The sequence below is a fragment of the Uloborus diversus genome, chromosome 9 (genome assembly GCF_026930045.1).
Source record: "Uloborus diversus isolate 005 chromosome 9, Udiv.v.3.1, whole genome shotgun sequence".
Classification (NCBI taxonomy): domain Eukaryota; kingdom Metazoa; phylum Arthropoda; class Arachnida; order Araneae; family Uloboridae; genus Uloborus; species Uloborus diversus.
Window position 1 is genome coordinate 129,169,986 of NC_072739.1, and position 16,684 is coordinate 129,186,669.

The window sequence follows — 16,684 nt, forward strand, 5'->3', positions numbered from 1 at the left end:
TAGCAACGAAGAAAAAAAAAATTCCCTAAAATATGTATCTACTAATGGAAAATTCCTCACCTCTGTTAAAGACCTTATCAATGTCATTATTTCTGAGGTAAAAATAAATGATGGAGGAGAAATACATCAATAATAGGCATACTATCAAAATTATAAATTGCCGGTGTATCCTCAAATTTACTAAATGCTATTTTTTAACATACATTTGAAACTACTAACTAAGCCGTACTTTAATTAAGAGAGCTTAATATTATGTTCTCACTAATCATTAAAATAGCTGATTTTTTTGCACAATTAACAAAATTACTACTTTGATATTAAATTGACCTCGATTTTTTAAATATTAATTTTTTTTTATTTTTATGAACAAGGCATTTTTTAAATTTTTTTAAAAAAATTTATGAGTAAATTAATTGTAACTTAGCTGGGCTGTTGTTAATGATTATTTCTAGTAGGTAACACTTTCATGTAAGAACGAAAAAAAAAAAAAAAAAAAAACAAAGGTTTCGAAATTGAAAAATATTTGCGCTCAAAAGTTACGTTTTCTGGAGAATGACCCTTATGTATTTTTATTTCTAATCAATCTTAAATGATGGAAATTCGTTATATGGAAATTTTGTATTTCGACGAATTTTTGCTGTTTAAGTTCATCGGTGTTTATTCCTGAAAAAAACGTAATTTTACACAAAAACCTTTTCCTTAATTTAAAGTCTGCATGACTTAAGCACTAATTTTTTTTTTTTTAAATCCGCAGTCGATTTGTAGCTATGACAACAAAATTTTCGCTTTCTGAATAAATATTAAAAGCAACTGTTATCATGGTAGACCGAAAAATTATAACAACATCGACTTTGGTCAAGTGAGTATAAGAAGCAAGTCGTGATTGCTTAAAAAGCGTTATAAAAATACAAATTCATTAGCAATGAATAACAATTTAAACTTTCTCCGACAGGAATCAAGTAAAAATAAGGATGCAGCGTAAGCTGTCACGCTGTAAGCTGAAAATGGCTATGAACTTTGTTTATAACAAAATGCAAATAATGGAAACTCCTTCTCCTCGCGTAAACTACATCCTGTTTAAACATTGCCAATTCAATTTTCACGGTTTTCATCTCGTTTTCGATTATGTCATCGACTTAAGAGTTCCAGTCAACCTGGTTTCTTAACCCGAGAAGTCGGCTTTCCCTCCTCTTTTTCTCACATGGATGGACAAAATAATCGATTAGTCCCTTCTTCCACCCTCCGCAGACGATCACCGAGAGCACTTTTTGACGCTGACCCCATTCTGTGGGATTAACGAGTGAAGACGACACTGTGAGAGAAAAAATCAGATTACTCTGCTGCAACTTTTGCTGATGACTCTCTCTCTCTCTCCCTTCGAGTGGAGTTGAGTTGAGTTGCCCTACTTCACCCAAAAATGAATACGTAATGCTTAAAGCTATAAGGAGAGTCTCTAAATCCCTTAAAATGAATAAATATGCTATTTATTTTGAACTGTTGACAGCGGCACACTAAGACGTTGAAATTGCCACTTATTCGTGATTGAAAAAGTGTTTTAATACTCGATGATATTATTTGCGGTTGTCATGAGAGCTCTTCTTATCTGTATTTCATAACACGTACGTCTTATTGCAACAATTTACAAATAATGGCCCAAATTCGAAAAAGACCTATGATTATCTTGAAAATGCCTATATTCATTTCTTCAGAAATAGAAGAAATAAAAGTGGTCATAAAATCGTAGGTTTTCAACTTTGGTGGATAATAAATGCAACAAATTCTTTAAACACTTAAAGTTTTTTTGTTTTTATTTTACATTGCATTATTAAAGAACACGGTACATTGAATTTTAAGAAGAAAAATATTGATTTTATTAGTTTTATAGAACTTTCTTTTCCCTATGTTTTTATGACCACTTTACCCCATGGGGTTGGGGAAAGTGGTCATAGCATGGGGTAAAGTGGTCATAGTTAAAAATAGATGCAAAACCATTATAAAGAACCCTAATACTTGTATATTTCAGTTGTTTTTATAGTTACAAGTATATTCACGAGTACATGCGTGTATACACGAATATATACGGTCGTGTTATACACGAGTAACACGTTCCTATATGAGTAGATACATGTATACATCAGATACATGCATGCACGTGCCTACTCAAGTATATACGAGTATATAAGCATGTATACGTGATTACCTACAGGAGTGTATACGTGCCTACATGAGTACATACGTGTCACATGTATATACATGTCACATGTATATACGTGTCACGTATATGTACATGTCACGTGTATATACGCGTATAAACGAACATCATATGCGCGTATGCACTTGTATCTCGAGAAAATACGTGCATACTTGAGTATATATTTGTATAGTAGACGTATATACGCATATATAAGTGTACATACATACATATACGGGTATACACGAGTTAATTTGTGGATACATCCAGTACGTCTTTGTACGTGTCTACTCACGTATGTATAATATGGAAGCACGAGTATATACGCACGTATACACGTATACGTTTAAACACGATTATATACCTGTATCGACTTATATACGTACATTTACGTGTATACACCAGTACATGTATGTATACACGAGAATATACGCTTATATACATGTCGGTCTACAGAGTGAATCTAAGCTCTTGGGCAAAAATCAAGGGGGTGTATGAGAGGGGAGGATAAGAAGCACAGAATCATAAGGAAGTTATAATCACTGACGTGCTACATGCACACAAAGCCAGAAACTAATGGATGCAAAGCAGGGCACAAATTTGTTGCACAAAGATGATTTTCCCTAACATTTTAGTTTTTAAGAAATATTTAGAGCAGTTGTTGAAAGTTACGGTCTGTAATATCTCTATTACACGCATCGCAACAAAGGCGCAGCGGCTGATGAAAGTTTTTCAAAAGTCTCGTCATTGTAACAGAGAGGGATCTGTGAATGCGACGCATGTATTACAGCCGAAGGCCGCAAATTTCATCAATCGCTTTAAAACTTTCTTAAGTCCTAAAATGTTGTGTAAAATTGTGTTTGTGTAATACATATAAATTTGTGACTTTTTTTGCATCCATCAATTTCTCACTTTGCGTGCATGTAGCGCGTCAGCATTGTATTTGTGACCATATGTTCCTTATTGATTCTTTCCCTCTCCTCTAACACCTTTTAATAATTTGCTCAAGAATGTTAACTCACTCTGTATACTTTTATATCATATGCTTGTATGTAAGTGTCTACTCGAGAACGTACGCGTATATACGTATCTACCTGAGTGTATAAGTGTTCTTATATAAACGAGTATAAGCGAGCATATACGTGTATAGTAGAATGTATAGCTGTATGGATAAAAAAATACTTGCAGATACCCATATACGTATTTATTGGCGCATTTATGTGAATACATGTGCATGTCTACACGAGTATATATGCGTATATATACACGCATATACTCGTATATTTAACCCCGTTTACTGTAAAAACAATACATACTTAAGTAAAATTAATATTTAATTTGTATCTGCCTTATACCTAAAGATTAAGTGACATTAGAAGAACGCTATTCGTTAAGCCTAATATTATGACCACTTTACCCCATCTTACTTAAATTGTTCTAAAAAATTATCTAAAATAGATTCAGCTAACTGCTAATGAGGAAGAGATCTTGAGACATGTAAGGAAGCTTCCTGTACAGTCAATCTGTTCCTAATTCTAACAAACAAAATTTCCCAAGAATGTTAAAATAGTTGTTCAGATTTTAACATTTTTCATGTTCACGCAAAATATTTTTTTTTACCGAATAAAATTTTGCCAGTTGCAAAATTTTGTATTCAAAATGTAGTTTCTAACTGCCTTACTCTAAAATAAAATTTTCACATTCATTCAAACATTTATTTCCAAGCTATAGCCATTTATTTGACGTATGACCACTTTACCCCATTGACCACTTTCCCCCACCAGACCCTAAATAAAATACTAGGCTATAAAGATATAAAAGTAGAAATAGATCGAATTTTCCCTTAATACCTTCTTTGAAACAAGAGAAAAAATGAAACCTATATCAGTGATTAGTGATTTATTTTAGTGTTTTATGCAGCGATTTCCCTATACTTAAACTCTTATACTGTTTTGCAGATCTAGAGAGAAAATCTCCTTGACTTCATGTTCGGCAGATGTTATGCATTACAAATTTCAGTTCGTAAAAATTTCAACGTTATGAAGGATTTATGCGGTGCGAAGATTACCTGGTTGATACAACCATATAAATAAAAAAGTTGTAATGGGACGTTGGAAATAAAATCGTTTCCCAAGGGTAAATATTTATTCAGAAGTAAGTCCTTCAGTGTATCGTTTCTCAACATTGTTTAAGCCGCGACCGGCAAAGCTATTGAAAAAAATTCGTGATCCAATGAGGCTTTTGAAATTGAAAAAAAAAAAAAAATCAATAATAGTAATCACGTATTATTTTTTTTTTCAAAAACCTTCAACTTCGACCGTTGAAATGTAGTGATTTTTTTATTTATTTATCATTATTATTAGTATTTATTTATTTATTTTTTTATTTGATTGACCAGAAGCTGTTTCTTTTTCTGTTTTTTTTTTTTTCTTCGTTTCATTTTACTCGGGGACCGCTTGAAAAGAAAATTCAGGCCGGTGTGGTTTCCTTTTCTTATTTACAGAATAGTAATAGTAAATAAATAATTAAGTAAAACTTTACTTGGTTTTAAAAAAATGCTTCGAAAAGTGCTTAAAAGAAACATACGTAATAATTATTCCGTAAGTAAACAAACATTGGTGAGAAATTATTACTGAAAATTACGAAAAATGATCGCAAATTTCACGTAAAAAAGTCGCATAGGGTTTTTTTTTTGTTGTTGTTATTAATTTTTAACATTCATTTTTAATGTTTTTTTTTTTTCCGACGTTGATGATAGAGACGTACCGAGTAACACTTTGGCCGAGTGGCGAGTACTCGGCCTTTCACTACTCGGCTTAATTGAGTTACCGAGTACCGAGTTCCAATTATGTTTTTAGAAGAACCACGACACACACGTGACGAATTTTGAACTCATTGGAATACTAGTATAGACCTACATATCCAAATAATAGTTTTTAAAACAAATTTCCAGCTGAAATTTAATTACGAAATTCTTGAAAAGATTTTGTTTGTGTCAATAATTTTGCAAATAAGTTATTTTTTAAACTAAAAATAAACAAAATACATAAAAGGTAGGATTATTCAAGTTGGAATTAAAACAAATTATATTAATCTACACTTCTTGTTCGCTAAACGTAAATAATTTTTTAAAGCAAATGAAACAACGTTAAAAGCACAAATGTGCAAGAGCACTGCAGACACGTGTTTCTGCATTACAAGGAACGTCTTTTTCAGTGCATAAAATGTGAGCTAATGAATGTAAAAAAATCCGACTTTTGTCGGATGTCTTTAAATCCATAAGCTCACATTTTGTGCATTGAAAAAAGCATTTTTTGCAATGCCAAAACACGTGTCTGTAGTGTTCCTGCACATTTGTGCTTTTAACGTTGCTAATTTTTTTAAGTAAAAGGTATTTCTATGCTTCAAAAATCCATTTAATAATATAAAAATTTCATATTTTCTGTACTTACCTTTTTTGTCCCATTTTTAATGAATAAGTTTCATGAACTTTGGGGCATTAAAATATAAGATTTACTCCATTGAAGCATAACAAACTTCATTATTCTCAAAATTTGAATTTGTCTTTTAAATTTGAATTGTAAATGATTGCAGCATATTATATGCTGACACTTTTTTATTAATTGTAAAATCTGCTTTGAACAATATTCATTTTTTTACAACTACTTGGTATTGGCCGAGTATCGGATCAAAATTTGGCCGAGTACCGAGTAGTTACCGAGTACTCGGTACGTCCCTAGTTGATGAGCAAAAAAACCCCTGAGTACCGGTCAAATTTATCTGCGGACTGGTGCCGGTCCACAGGACCACTGGTTAATCGCTGCTTTAGTGGAATTCAATGACAAAAAGCTACATCAAGTAGTCAAACTGCGGCAATTAAACCCAGGATTCAATTAAAAGTCTTCAGAATTAGAATTTAATGTAGTAATTGCAGCTCGTTGAAATCAATGACGTGACAGTTATGTAGAGATGGAAAGAAATTTGCTGAAAGAAAAAAAAAAATGAATGGGAAAATACGAAACCTTACATCACCAAGCAAAGAAACCTTACATCATCAAGGAAATGCATGACAGAGGCAAACCGTAAATCTATATCTCAACGATTGCTCAAGCGTAGATCCAGGAGTGGTTCATAATTCCACTCCCTTAATCCCTTTCTGCAACCAAAAATTTCCTAAAACTACGTTTTAAAGATTTCAATATCAAAAAAAAAAATAATAATAATAATAATGAGAAAGTACCAAACCCATATTTCAACAAGGGTTCTGCAAGGTTTTTTTTTTTTTTTTCAACAAGAAGTGAAAGTTCTCGACGGAGGGATTTGAGAGGAGTAAAATTTATGGCTCTAATAGCAATCAACTCTATAAAAAAATTAACTTTTTAAGAGTGAAATGTAAAGACGGCTGGGAACAAAGTGATGTACACTATTGAATTTTAATACTTAGAACATTAAAAAATAAAGATATTTTACTTTCAAAGTAATAAATAAATAACGAAACACTCAAATAATCGTACTATTTTGAAAATTCAAATTTTTCCTTTATTTTCCACAATGCAAAATTTTATTTTAAAATACAAAATGTGAAAATGAGTTTGACTAAGTTTTTGAGATGTATTTTGGATTTTCAGTGCGTAAAATACACCTGTAGGGGGTAGAAAAAAACCCTTTTTTTGGGGGGGGGGTAGAAAAAAAACTTTTTTCTAATTTTGATGATGAGTGGTGCGAAAAAGGTGCTACTGTTTGAATGAAGTGTACATAAAAATTTGAATTTTGTTTCGACTATTTCTAGATTTGCCACAATTGTGTTGAAGGTTCGACCTAATGCTGTTTTTTGATATTTTTAGGAAAATTAGAAAATAAAGCGTTTTTTGCTATGATAGTTATTACGGAAAAGGTGCCAAATTAGTGGCTATAAATTACCATTTGAGGTATGAGATAAAATTCCTTCTTTTGCTACAAACGTGTAGAAGTTTTCGCATTTTCCCGTTTTTTTAACGTTTTTAATAAATTAAACACCATGCATTACATTATAAAAACACGCTGTCGATTTTCTGCATCGTGAAAATCTACCGACTTCAGCCAGGAGTGAACCTGCCCTTTTAGGTGTAAGAGGTTTACGTCTAACCGCCGCGCCACTCTGTTGGTTGTTCTTTGAATTCAAATACCGAAATCAACAAATGAAAAATACTAAAAATCGTCTTATTTCCACAAATAAAAAAAGTTCTAATAGTGAGTCATTGGTTATTGAAAGAAAAATCAACGTGACAGAGAACTTATAAGAAATAACCACTTCAATCAAAAATTTTTGCATGAAATAAATAGAAGTAGTGTGCACAGAGCATAAAAGCAAACAAACTGAATATCGAAAACTTCTTGTTCCAGTTAACATTTTCATTTTAATGTTAAGTTCATGGAATAAACTGGGCCAGAGACGCATTTAATGCGATGATGCAAATATTTTGTCTTGCAAAGAACAATGGTAAACAATTGTCTTCATTTTCGTGGAATTTTATAATTAGAATTGAGATGCAATTAAATTCAGATAATGTTCAGCTATTATATTTGCTTTATTGTTTTATACGTTTGCATCGAAATCAGATTAGGTCACAGAGAAGAAAATTTCTCAGAAACTTAGCTGAAAATTGAAAGAATTAGGTAACTTCGTTTTTTATTGTCAAAAATCCTCTGCTTATCAAAAACTTAACTTTACCACCGAAACAGTTTTGGGACAAGTATTTGTGCAAATATTAGACCAAATGAAAGAGCCATTTGAAGCATTTTTATCTTAATTTTATGGCACTTATTATGTTTTCTGTATTTCAAAAATAATTTTTTAAGAACTAACCGTTCAAAAAATATTTTAAAAACCAGTACGTAATTTTCATCATTTGTTGAATTTAAAACACTTAAACGCAAAAGCGTATAAGTGCCAAAACTAAAATTTGAAGTTTACTGGTGGAAATGGTGGGACACATTCTGATCTATTTTGGGGCAAGAAATGGGAATAATAACCCTAAAAGGTGCTGCTACATTAGTATGACTAAGAAAAACCATTTTTCGAAAGCCTAGCTAGAGTTTGAACTTTGAACGCGTTTTGCTTAAATTTTTAAATTTTCACTTACATCCCTTTGTTTTTTATTTCCTCAATTGAACTTAACGATTCTGGAATTGAACAGTAAAAAATGAACCTGAGTTAAAAGCAAACGTACAAAATTTTTACTCTCTCTAGTTAACTCGAGAGCATCATAAAACTATCAGTAATTTCAAAGTATAAGTCAGTAACTGGAGATTAATTTTTAAACTCTAGTTAAGTATACAAGAACTTATGTTAAAACGTTAAAAAATCTACTTACATCCCTTCGCTTCTCATTTCCTCATTTAAATTGAACAATAGTGGAAATGAACATTAATAAATAAATCTAAGTCAAGAGCGAACGTACGGAATTTTTGTTTTCTCTAACAGAGCATCCTAAAACTCTCGGTAATTACAAATCATGAGTCAGCAACTGGATATTAAACTAAAGACTCTAGTTCAGAATGCAAGAAGTTACACCGTTTTACTTAAAAAGTTAAAAACTCAATTACATACCTTTTCTTCCCATTTCCTCATTTGAATTGAACAGTACGGGAAATGAACATTAACAAATAAACCTGAGTTAAGACCAAATGTACATAATTTTTGCTCTGTCTAGTTAACTCCAGAGCATCCAACTCTCATTAACTTCAAAGTTGAAGTCAGTTACTGGAGATTAAACTCAAGATTCTAGTTAAGAATAAGAAACGAGTTAAAAGCTTAATCGAAATTATTAAAAAAAAAAAATAGAAGGGAAACCTTCTTTTGACAGTGAAATTTTTGATTTGTCAAAAACAGATTCAGAGTTATGTGTGTGTGTGTGTGTGTTTTTTTTTTTTTTTTTTTTTTTTTGCAGTTTAAGATTTTTTTTTCTTTTCTTTTTCTATCGCTTATTCTCTCATATACTTTCTCCCGTTTTTCTTTTGTTTATTCATTTTTTTGCTTAAGACGAAATGAATTCTTTACAGCATTGTAAAGCACTATTTTTGACAACATACAAACACCATAATATTTTTTTCAAGAATAAATGCTTTTTCTTATTGTTTTCACTAAAACAATTATGAGATTATCTACAAATTATTTCATCTCATTTTTTCCACCTAGAGTTTACCTTTCACTATAGCAAGCTAGTATACAAACATTGAATAGTGGAAAATATCAAAAAGTAGAAGCGGAGAAATTGGGGAGAGCACAACCCAGCCGGGAGGAAAAGAAAATTATGTGTAACAAAAGAAAAATAAAACTGAGATTCAAATCAAAGAGAAAGTGACTGCTAATGGATACTTGAGGATAAAAGAGCAGGGCCACACCCGAAACCTACATGGTGATTTGTTTACTAATTAGGTGTGTTGCGTCAGTCATTTTCGATGAGAACTTCAATTTGTGGCTCGTTTTAAACGGCATGGCCCGGTTGAAGAAATGGAAAAGAAAAATTAAAAATGCGCGAACTTTCTAAATCGGCGGTTATACAAATACTTGAAGCTGTTTTGATAAAGTTCAAGGATGTCGAACAGTTATTGGAGTATGATGTTAGCTTAGAAAAGTTGTTTAATTTTCCCCGTACTAATTACCTTTTTTTCTCCTCGTTTTTGCACTGGATAAACTGCTTTATTCCGAAATCAGACCTTTAATTCAGCTTATAAAGAAGTCCCATTTTTGCCGGTACTTGCTCTTGAATCGATTCAACTTAACATGTGGTTGCAAATTTATGTCACCAACTAAATTGACTTAGGTTAGATAAAGAAGAGATTTAGGGTTGATTCCGGCCATCTTTGACATTTTGTTTGTGGAAATGTACTTATCCCTTATTTCGTGAATGCACATACCTGACTCTCTTAATTAGGTTGTCACTGGGTGTTCGACTTCTAAAATCTTAGCTGATTCATCAGAAATTTTGTCCCTTAATTTGTATGTTGTTCAATGTCACTTAGTATAACCATAATTTATGTTTTGCTAACCATTGCGCCGATTCAGTAGTTCCCAACCTGGAGCGATGACCCCCAAAGGGGCGATTTGGCTTACCAAGAGAGCGATAAATTCGTGAGGGGTGGTAGGGTCGATGAGTATTCAGAACACAAGGTAATAATGACAATAAACGGCGTCAACGAATGCCGAAATTGGAAACGAATGCGAAACCGTTTAAGAGTTCAAACAAAAACGCAGGAGTTGCCTCCTCACATCTCGTTTGAACCTTAAGAAATTATTTCATCATTTATCGCAAAGTTTAAGAGTTTTTAAATTATTTCTAACTTCTCTAGATTGTAATGTGAATAAAAAAATTTTGAAAAAAAAAAAAAAAAATAGAACCGACTTCAAAATTGCTCTAAAAAGTGAAAAATAGTTTTATTCTTTAAACACCATCGATAATGCTTTTAAACATAATTTTTGAAGTTTGCGCAAAAGCAAAACGTAAAATCCAGTGTAACCATGCTTCGTTCATTTTTTTTTTTCAGAAAAGCATCCAAAGTTACGTACGAAACATTTATATCGTTATTCAAATATGCTGTCATCAATGCATAATGTATGTGATAGTGAAGAAACTGGGCCTGGTTAAATTTATAGTTGTAGTTGAGTTATGGCTGCGAATGATTTTATCTATCGTTTTTGCGCCAACTTCAAAAATTATGTTTAAAAGCATTATCGATGGTGTTTAAAATTATGTTTAAAAGCATTATCGTTTGGTGTTTAAAATTATGTTTAAAAGCATTATCGTTTGGTGTTTAAAGAATAAAATTATTTTTCACTTTTTAGAGCAATTTTGAAGTCGGTTCTATTTTTTTTTCCAAATTTTTTTATTTCATTCTTTTTAGTGTAAATGTAGGTATTTCAGAAATAGTAAGCAGTTACCATCACGAAACTTCACCTTATTTTTTTCATAAAAATGCTCCATACTTAAAAAAAAACACGCGTTAAACTTTAAGTGATTGGCACTAAAAACGTATCTTTGTTCCTCTCTGGAATTCATGTGTAGTTAATTTAATTATAACCAGTTAATTATTACGTTTTCCTTAACTAATTTACATTTCACAGCATCTAAGTTGCTCATGAGGCAATCCTGTATTTTCTTACTTAGTCCTGATCATCTGTTATTGGCATAGATGATAACGATAAAAATACTACTGTGTGTAGTTGAGGCAAACCTAATGGTAGCATTGTGAAGGCTAAGCAGATCCTAATCACTGCATCACCTCGCTTCCAGATTAGGTTTACCCCCACTATGGAGCAATAGCACTGAAGAAGGGAAGACTTTGATCATTCACATAGTGTTACTATAAATCAGCAGGGTTACCAAAATAAAATTATTTACGCCAAAAATGAGACGACAGCGACAGATCCCCGATTATCGAAATATCCCCTTGAAGAAACTTGATGCTTGCTTCAGAGAAGCCTTCATTCAAAATTATCATTACAATTACTATTAATGTTACTGTCGTATGGCACCAAACTTTCATAACAATGGGCTTTAAATTTAATCATTTAATAGGGAAATTGCATGAAATTTATTGTTTTTTGCCCATAACTTTTTTTCTAAAGGACAAATATGGTCAAACAAAGTAATGGGACCGAAGTTGAGCCATCCTCTATCCATTAAAAAAAGAATCATCAAAATCGGTTCACTAGGTGAGACGCTGTGAGTGGACAAACAAAAAAAAAAAAAAAAAAACATACATACGGTATGAACTGATAACAGCCTCCTTTTTGAAGTCGGTTAAAAAGAAAATAATTTCATAAAAAACGTACGTCAATGAATCTTGGTTAAGTGTTTCGCTTCATATAGGGGAGGATGGCGCAAAGCGGGTCTCCCAAAGCGGGTAGGCCTTCGTATTCCCCCCACCCATGGTGTGTAAGTGGCGATACATGCGTATGTCGTGTTTACATGAACACCCCCGAGTTCTTATCACTCCCAGCGAAGCAGCAGTGAAGCGACATGGCGCCACTAGATTTAAAATTAAAAAAAATGATACATTTCTAAAAAAAATAAATAAATAAAGTTTTGTAACTTGCCGTTAGTCGAAGACAAGTTTATTTATTTATTTTTTTTATTGTCAATAATATTACGTTATTTTGACACCATCCACCTACTAACTACGATAGTCAATTCATTTGTTTCTATTTTAAATTTAAGGTTATAACTATTGAAATGAAAAACGTGTCTTCGGACAAAGCGGGTATAGGATTTAATCATATATTTATTTATAATTTCTTGACTCCTGTGCTGACTTAGATTTTCAATTTCAATACGATAAGTATAACTTTAAAAAGTTTTTTTTAGGATGGCAATTAATTAGTTTAATAATTTAATCGGTTATTTCTTTATGTTTTATAAACAAATGTGCTGACTTTAAATTGGATACGTTCAACTGTTTTATATTTTTTTTATATAATGGCAGGTAGCTAGTCAACTATTTTAATCATTTGTAACTTCATATTTGATTGGCAAATGTACCAAACCACAATTAGTTAAGCTTACCAGCTTTGGGCTCCCTACTAGGGCAAAGCGGGTTTTTCGAGTGTTTGTAATAATTGTTAATAAACAAATATTGGGTTTGAAATAATACAAAAATCACTTTTTATTCTGAAGTTCAAGAACCCTGCTAGGAAATCAAACCGAAATTGTTACGATAAAAATCCAAAAACTACAATTTTTGAGCGTTCTTCAAAAACTTACTCGCTTTGGGCCACCCTCCCCTATCTATCAGTTCATTTTGGAAAAGAAAGAAAATAAAATAAAAGGAAAAAAAACGAAAAAAAAAATAATTTGATGTTTTAAAATGTTTTATTGCGTACATTTTACTGCAAATTTAAACTAGGCATTTTCGTTTTATAATATTGATGCGCAAGTTATGCTTTTTTCAAGGAAGAAGGGGGAGGGGAGGTACTAGGTATCAGTCAGTCTCTAGAGGTGGTGATGGGCTCAAAAGGGGTTGAGAACCACTATGATTATTCATTTACGCTTATTTTAAAACGCATCTTGATGTTTAAACTATTTAGTATGCGCTCATCGCTCTCTTCATGAGTGTTATTTCTATTTCAGAATTTCTAAGTTGTTATTATTATGGTCAGTGTTTGTCTTAAAATAATCGCTGGATTAGCAGAAAAAAAATGTGTGCCAAATACTTAAACTAGAACACTAAACTTTCAAACATGATATGACGTGGAGAAACAAACTTTCGAGGAAAACAAGAGGGAAGATCGCGTCAGCTTAACTTAAATGAATTAAATTAAGTATAGCAAATTCAATATATTTTTTTTTGACCATGATCCAACTTGATCATGAGGATTTCTCCCTATGGAGATGCTACTCATGTGAATTTCACGTGGTATAACATTAAAGGATCACTAATTTTGTTTTAAAACGCTTTCAAAGAACATGTAACATTAATAATAATTAAAGAAGAAAATAAGTTCGGATTGTAAAAAGTAAGCAGTGAAAGTCAACGCAATTAATATTAACTCATTTTTTTGATATCCTAGTGGAAGACACAGAATACCCCCCTGTTGGGGTGTGTGCCCCGCACTGGGAAACACTGGTACAGACACGTGTTATACATTGACATTTTAGCTAATATCCAAATCATTTGCATATGACGATGAACAATGCCGTTATTGTCTAAAGAAGGCTTCATGTTTCAAGGCGTTAACTAAGACACACTTTTATTATACACTGAAGTGACAAAAGTCATGGGATACGTCTTAATATCGTGTAGGTCCTCCTTTCGCCCGGCGAAGTGCAGCAACTCGACGTGGCATGGACTCAACAAGTTGTTGGAAGTCTTCTGCAGGAATATTGAGCCATGCTGTCTCTATAGACGTCCATAATTGAGAAAGTGTTGATGGTGCAGGATTTTGGGCACGAACAGACCTCTCGATGATGTCCCATAAATGCTCGATGGGATTCATGTCGGGCGATCTGGGTGGCCAGATCATTCGCTGGAATTGTCCAGAATGTTCTTCAAACCAATCGCGAACAGTTGTGAACCGGTGACATGGTGCATTGTCATCCATAAAAATCCCATCGTTGTTGGGGTACATGAAGTCCATGAATGGCTGCAAGTGATCTCCAAGTAGCTGAACATAAGCATTTCCAGTCACTGTTTGGTTCAGTCGCACCAGAGGACCAAGTCCATGCCATGTAAAAACAGCCCACACCATTATGCTGCCATCACCAACTTGAACAGTGCCTTGTTGACAATTTGGGTCCATGGCTTCGTGGGGTCTGCGCCACACTCGAACCCTACCATCAGCTCTTAGCAACTGAAATCGTGACTCATCGGACCAGGCCACGGTTTTCCATTCATCTAGGGACCAACCGATATGCTCACGTGACCACGAGAGTCGCTGAAAGCGATGTCGTGCTGCCAGTAAAGGCACTCGAGTCGGTCTTCTGCTGGCATAGCCCAAGGAAGACAAATTTCGCCGCACAGTCCTACCGGACACGTCTCTCGTACGTCCCACATTGATTTCTGCGGTTATTTGACGCAGTGTTGCTTGTCTGTTAGCATTCACAACTCTACGCAGACGTCGCCGGTCTCGGTCGTTAAGTGCACGCGGTCGACCACTGCGCTGTCCATGGTGGGATGTTATGCCTGAAATTCGATACTCTCGGCACACTCTTGACACAGTGGACCTGGGAATGTTGAATTCCCTAACGATATCCGAAATGGCATGACCCATGCGTCTAGCTCCAACTAACATTCCGCGTTCAAAATCTGTTAATTCCCGTCGTGCGGTCATAATCACGTCAAAATCTCTTCACATGAACAACTTGAACACAAATGAAAGCTCTGCGAAAGCACTGCGCATTTATACCTGTTCTACGCGATGCTACTGCCATCTGTATATTTGCATATTGCTATCCCATGAATTTTGTCACTTCAGTGTATCTCATGCACTGTAAAAACGATTCAGGAACGTTCCTGGGAAATAATGGGCCGCTGATGTGCCCAATTTCTGCCAGTAGCATATCTGGCGAAATCCAGGAACGATTTTCGCTAAAATTCAGTAACCTTTCTGACATTATCCTGGAAGAGTCCTGAAAAATTCAGAGATATTCCCGTTAAAAGCCAGTCGTGTCTCTGGAAAATTCGAGTAAACTTAAGAAGGTATAATATAATAGCTCGGCATCTTCCTGATTTATCAAGGAAGCTCCAAGAGCATTATTGCAAGCATGACCAAAACTAAGCCAGAATTACTGGTAAGTAACGAGAATTTTTCTCGCCTGCAATTCTTGCAAAGCAACGTAGTTCATACTTATTCGCTCCCTTTGGGATCTTAATTAGCATGGACGGGCCGTAATTGAATTGAAGCCGATACACTTTATAAATATGTTCAGTTAATCTTTAAACTGGGAGCTAAAAATATTTTTCACAACAGTGAAAAGTCTGCATTCGTGCGACTTATAGCAATTCAGGAAACTTTTTGACAGTGATACTTGATTTTTCCAGGAAGTGGATAAAAACTATCAAAATCCCGAAACGTAACACGGAAATACCCAGTAACGTTTCGGAATTTTTTTACAGTGTGCATAAAATAGTCAATATCGTTTCAATTTCGTAATAAATTCTTCAACTTTCTATACATAATTGCATTATTTTCTATAAGATAATTTTCTGGTTTTCGTAATACAGATACATCTTAATTTGTATTATTGTCACGCTGCTATGTATATTTTTTGTGTAAATTGTTGTTGTTGTTAAATCATTATTAATGTATTATGACGCAAACGAGTCAAAATTGTAACTAATAATCATTGTACTTTTTTTACATTTAAGTAAAGTTCCTGAGGGACCCATTTGCTCATATTTTTTTGAGCATTTGAAACCGATAAATCAAGCAATTGGTAGGTTCTAGTGTCTCTGAGGATTTGAAATGTTGAATGTCAAACAATGCTGTTGAAGGCGTAACGATATTGATTATTGATATTTTTCAAAAGCAAAAATCTTACCTGAGGGATTATTTTTCGTGCAAAGATATTGTCAGGTTATTTTTCGTTAGCGTTCATGGTTCACTTGCGTTTCCCCTTACTCGACACAAAGTAAGGGTTACTTATCCGAAATAAGATGGGCCCCGTACCTATTAGAAAGGAAAAACATTTTGTATATTGCACAGTTAACACAAATTGTGACGCATTCCTTCATAACACTTTCTTCTTTCACTTCATTCTTTCGAAAAGTAACACTTTTCGAAGTGAAGCTTTTTGTGCGAGGGCTTTGAAATTCAGATTCTCATATAGAGTAAAGAAATATACATAGAGAGGTTCAGTCTATGGTAAAAAGGTGATGAAATTGAAGCCGGAATTATGGGATACAGCGGTGCAATGATGAGCGGGGCTATGATAACATGATCGCTTCGCGAGAATAGTTTTTACCAATCTCGCAAAGGGACCGTATAAAGTAGTTGGCGGATTGGTTTGCATTTTA

At 33.6% G+C, this 16,684-nt stretch overlaps 1 protein-coding gene across 1 annotated transcript in view; it reads right to left on the minus strand.

The window, feature by feature from the left end:
* LOC129229296 (uncharacterized) overlaps positions 1-16,315 on the minus strand; it is a 284,947-nt gene extending 268,632 nt beyond the window's left edge. The window contains exon 1 of the mRNA XM_054863573.1: positions 16,210-16,315. The gene's annotated coding sequence lies outside the window, so the exon portion shown is untranslated. The remainder of the gene's footprint in view (positions 1-16,209) is intronic.
* Positions 16,316-16,684: the final 369 nt, after the last annotated feature.